We start from the raw sequence: 6,000 nt of genomic DNA, 5'->3' as shown, positions 1-6,000 counted from the left end.
CTTGAATTCCTGAATCTGTGTATGCAACCTGATTTAAAACAAACTAAACAACCCGGTCAACCTGATTTAAAACAAACTAAACAACCCGGTCAACCTGATTTAAAACAAACTAAACAACCCGGTCAAGCTGATTTAAAACAAACTAAACAACCCGGTCAACCTGATTTAAAACAAACTAAACAAACCGGTAAACCTGATTTAAAACAAAACAACCCGGTCAACCTGATTTAAAACAAACAACCCGGTAGGTAGGTGCATATTGTGAGTTAAAATATTCGTAAAGAGCTGACCAAAAACATTAGCACAGTTGCTAATGGTACCTCGACCGGATGGTGCTGCTATACTCTTTGAACGCCAGGTTTACGGTGGCGCTTAGTAAGTACATTATTTCAGTCTATCAAACGTGCAAAGGCGCATAATAAACGCCAGATGGCGCTTTTACTCCAGGGATGGCGTTCTTTAAACTTTAAACCACTGCACCCGAATGTTTACATTGCACTTGGTGATGTAAGTTCAGCCAAATAAACTTATTCCAATGAGATTACGGTACGATGTCCTTGAGCTCATCTACAGGCATCGTGAAGTTTGGATTAACAGTATGGTGGAGATAAACAACAATCCTGTTAGTCTTCACATATCCAGGTGTAGCACACTTTGGTAATTACCAGCCTCCCTCTTGCAGAGAAGTTTTACTCTTTGGGATCCTGCAGTAACCCACCACCGTTGTTCTCGGTAAACATTTTTTCTAAGCTCACCGTGCTTTTCTAAGAATGTTCTCACTAGCTCCCCGAAAGGCTTGTTTTCCTCCTGCAGTCTGACTGACGGTGGCCTGTTTTGCTCCCCGTTTTAAGGCTCCTTGGACTGCTTGGTGTGTTTCAGGAAAAAAAAAAAGAGAAAGATTCCAAATGAAAATCCCACACCTGAAATGACCTCTGCAGCTTGTACCTGCTTGTTTTGTGTTTGTGAAACAGATGGAAAATGTGTCATTTTTAAAACTAACCCGGGTGGGTTTTATTTTTGATAACTCCACAAGCCAGACCCAGTAAAAGAGCTAGAGGTAGCAACAGTTTTAGGAAGAGCAGATCTCAGATCCCTTACGACAAGATATGCCTCTTGTTCTATTAAGAGGCAATCTGCGGCTAGGATTTCTTAATATTTCCTCCAAACTTAATATTTGGAATTTTTATAAGCTCCTAACTGATGATAGCTTATAAAAACTGATTATGTACCCACCCTGTTTTTGTCCCTGATGTGCCAAAAACTGAGATGTCTTGAGGTGAATGAGAGCTCTGCTGCCAGAATCTTCTGTAATGCCCATGGCCAATTTTATCTGGAGTGGCAGAAGAGTTGGGTTCTGGGGTTCTGACTTGCCCCAGCACTTCGTACCACAGGCGCTTAACTCAGACATAAAAGCATGACTGACGAAAAAGTTTAGAAGTTTTTAGAAAACTTAATTCAGAATTTGCCAGAATGTTTCTGAATATTATGTCTGCAAATATGATCTGATTAGGATGTTCTTTCACTCTCCAGAGTTCTCCGATAAGTTACTGGAAGTCCTGGGCTTTCCCGTCACTGACATAAAAGTAAGATCAGGCTCATTCTCTTCCTGTTAGACGCTGTGGTCCTGTTGGGGTGGAAAAAGTTGAGTGTTATCAGCATGTGGTAAAATATTTTGAATTATGCTACTCTACAATCTGAGCTATTCAGAGAATGTGACAAGAAGTGGGCCGTAAACCGAACCTTGAGGAACCCCACATGTGTTGTTTGTTAAATCAAATTTATGACAGGGTAGTGAAACAAAGCAATCCCAGTCTGCCATGTAGTTTGATTTGATCAGTTCTGCTATGTAGCACTGACATTTAGTAATATGACAATGAAAACACCAAAGGGCAAGTGAGAATAGCCTGTTAACCTTGACATGAAGATTTTCAAATGGTCAGAAGGACCTAGAGAAAACCCCAGATTGGCCTCAACACTATCATATAACCCTCATCACCATGTATAGATTAGTCTTAGCTCTCTTTGCTTACAATCTATTCAAAAATGCCTATTTCACACATACCGACAATCATATTGGAAGCACATTGCTGCCATCTAGTGGCCAACAGACCACATCACACTGACACCAGTGAACATCCAGGGAGATGGAGCACAATTAGGAGCATTTTGTGGCCCTCTGGAGGTTGATGCTGATGCACCACTTTACTTTTTATTTTTCTTCATAGAGAGATTTTCACTGACAAAAATAATCTTCTTATTTTAGACACAACACAGGAGTCCTTTTGTATTAACAATTTTTCTGCTTCCGTTGATTATATGGATAAACACAGCTACCACTGACCCGTCCCCGACTCTTGTTGCCAATGGACCTAAAAACATTTTGGCAAGACCTTTTTTACATTTTAGATCAACAATTATTTCATCCTCAACTTAAGTGTGACTTTTTGATACATTTCATATTTATATCGTTTTTAATGTGGTGAATGGATGTTTTAGTTTAATGTTTAGCTTTCTTGGTTAACCTAAATTTCCAAATGTGCTATACAAATACAAGATTATTGCCAGCGCCAATGAAACTGTGGTTGCTGGCAATATGACTGTAATATGCAACAATAAGACTGTGGCTGATGCCAACAGGAGCATAGAGGCCAAGAATGACTGTCACTGAACCCAACAGGAGTATTGCTATGGGCAAGGAAACAGTAGCCAGCGCCAACAAGTCGGTGACCTGTGGCAATGCTGCCAATGGGACAATAGTTCTTCCCAACAGGACTGTGGCCATTGCAAATAGTGCTAATGAAACTGTGTTAGTTGGCAATACGACTGTGGTGGCCTCTGCTAATAGGAGCGTTAACGGCAACATGACTACGGCCAACGCCATCACCTTAACTGTGGTTGATGATAATAACAGAACTGTGATTGTGGGTAATGAGACAGGGTCCAGTGCAAACAGAACTGTGAACGTTGCAGGCAACAAGACTGTGGCTGGTTCCAATGCAACAGTGGGTCCAGACAGCCAGGCTGTGGCTGGTGCCAATAGAACTGTGGATGCAGGCAAGAAGACTTTGACTTACACCAATGGGAGTCTAATTGCCATCAAGCCAATTATTGCCACTGCCAAGGGTATTGTGGCAAACGCCGCTACCACCACTATCAGTGTTGCTGTCAAGGGTGCCATCACCATTGCTCCCACCAGGGGTGCTGTGGCCGCCATCAAGGACACTGGGAACAGGAAGACAAAATGACTTTTTAAGAAGTTTCTGAACTTTGGAATAGGGAAGCTCATAAATTAAGATTTTCCATGTCCATGTGAAATTAAATGACTTTAATCCATTTTGAGATGGATGGTAGTTATCGAACCACAAAATGAATATGAAGTGAACACAAGTTACCATTGTTAATTGATGACAAATTATGAAAAATGTAGAACATTTCAAATGTCTAAACAGTGCAAACTACTAAACTGAGCTACAGTGCAATCTCTTGACCACACCAGTGGACTCTAATCTGTCTCTTTCCATGTTGTAGAACAAGTCCTTATCCTGGTCTCCCAGTAATGTTGAAATACTTTTGTGCTCTAACAAACTGCCATCAAAGATTGAATCCTTAAATAACCTGGCCTGAAGGCATGCCTATCAAGTGTCTGAGCTCATTCCCACTTGATTATAGAGAACAAGTTGGGGATTTCCTCTGTGAGCCATCTATAGCCTTAAGACAACAATTTAAAAAAAAAAGTTTTATTTAAAACTTATTAGTTCAAACTGACCTGTCTAGACTAAATTCTCTGTCAATGAGCTCTACTTGCATATTTTATAGAAAATAAACCAATTCAGTTGAACTTGAATGGTTATATTGGAAATATTGATCATTTAACCGATCAGTAATAACCCTCATGTTTTCACAATTAGACAGAGGACGAATGCTCAGAGTAAAATTGCGTACCTAAAGATTTGACTATCAAATGTACATCAATGTTCATCTCTGAGAAACAAATGCAGAAAAGTTTTAGGTGCAAGTCGGTTTGGAAAAGGAGGAACTCTTAGGTCCATCAACATGAACTGCTGCAGTCTAGAACAAGACGAGAGCAAGGCTTATGTTTGGTTCAGATGATGGTTTAATTAGTTGCAACCATCTTGGATTCTGCTCTGGGTTCTGGAGCTCAGTCAACTGTTCCGTCTGTTGGTTCTGTGGTACAGTCTGGACGTCTTGGTGGTTTCTATCTTTGGAAATCACAACTGAACATGTAAGAGACACTAAAAGTAATCCTGCTGGATAATTTGGGGACTCGTCTTGGATACAAGAAGACCATGAAGGCGATACGACGAAACTTCCTGGAACTTTAAAGATCAAAAGGACAGTAAACGAAAGCTATTTTGCAACTGAATTGTAGAGTAATGGGTCAGGCTTGGTTTTCATTCCAGCCATATTTCTTCTTCCCACTGGTTTAATGTCTCGTAGGGCTGACCCAGCATTGGGAGCCGCCAACCACAGTATTTTAGCAAAGGGTGCCATGTTTCATTATATAGCTGTTAAGAAAGATGGATTCGAAAACCCTGGTGCTTACATTTCTTTGTAAGAGTCGGTGCCAAAAGCATACTGTATAAAATGTAACCAGCTCAACCCAAGAATGCATCGATTTCAGCAGCTTACTCCGTCCTAAGCTAGCAGGATCCTTACCAAAGAAAAAATGCTATTTGACACCTCATATTTAAAGGGGTTTTAGATTAATACTTAATGCATTTAGACATAATATGCATGCATCTGTATAATAAGATTGTTTCAGCTCAATAATGAAGGCTTGAACAAAACGTATTTTGCTCCTTAGAGTGACAAATTTGCGCACACAGCTTCCGTCAAAAACATGCCATCGCTAAAGAGGCAGCAAAGGACAACGTGTTTTCTTGGTCTGATGTTTATTACGTCAAATGGCCGGCTTGTTCAGGTGTCAGTGACATAAGTTTTTAGAGTAGATAAGCTGACAAGCAATCATACGTGCATAATATGAGCAGTTGTTTGTGATTAGTGGAGAAACACAATTATAATCCCTCTTACAGGTTTGAGAGCCTCAGCTCTGCCAGCTCTTCAAGATCCCAGATAAACAATGGCTTTGCTTGTTTCACACAAACAAAACGCAGAGGTTTGCAACATAGACATATTCAGAAAAATCAGTGTCTGCATCAAGAACAAACAACCCCCACCACATACACTCTGGCACAGCGTGAGTCCGTAGTTATTGCATTGGAAGGCAAGACTAATAGCTCCCCTGTCCTCAGCTGAACTGTGGGGGAAACCATTCAAAGCGGTTTACACAGAAAAGGAATGAGCAGCCCAAATTATAATAACAGCTTCATTCATTAAACGCCGTGCCAACACACACGCCTGCTGAGGGGAACGTCTCCTGCTCTTCAAAGTAATTCTTTTCTTTTCTTTTTTTTTCAGAAGTTGTACTGTCCTCATCTCACCTCTGCAGCTTCACAACTCAGATTTGTGAGCCTTCATGTTTGCTATTTTAAGTCTCTACGGACAACTCGTTGATAATTTGATTCAGTGATGCGGAACACCTGCTGCTGTTTCCATTACCAATGTGCGCAAACCTTTTCCATGTCCGGTCAATGTCGAAAAACACATTTTACGCTAATGCACCGTTTCCATTAAACAAGAAGTTCAACTAAAATCGCACGTGAATAAGCTGGTTAACGCAACAAGTCATTAAAAATGAAGCAGCAACGGAGGTAAACGCTTACGTGAGATATACTGATAATTGGCCAAGGCGCTCGCGCTCTTATCTATCAGCCAATCAGAAGGGACGTCGGTAACTAATTCGGCGCAGCTGTGTGGCGGTTTGGGGAAATTGTAGTCGGTAATTTTACAGAAAAGTTATAAATTCAATACATTCAAATGAGACACAACTTTTTTTTCTTTTTTTTTTAAAAAGTCATCATCCTACTACTTCCTGTTGTCTTCTATGTCTTCTCTGGCAGGAGTAACGTGCAGCTGACG

This window comes from Poecilia formosa, unplaced genomic scaffold (assembly GCF_000485575.1).
Source record: "Poecilia formosa unplaced genomic scaffold, Poecilia_formosa-5.1.2 Scaffold4, whole genome shotgun sequence".
Taxonomy (NCBI): Eukaryota; Metazoa; Chordata; class Actinopteri; order Cyprinodontiformes; family Poeciliidae; genus Poecilia; species Poecilia formosa.
The sequence above is the reverse complement of the archived record's forward strand: the minus strand, read 5'-3'. Positions refer to the sequence as shown.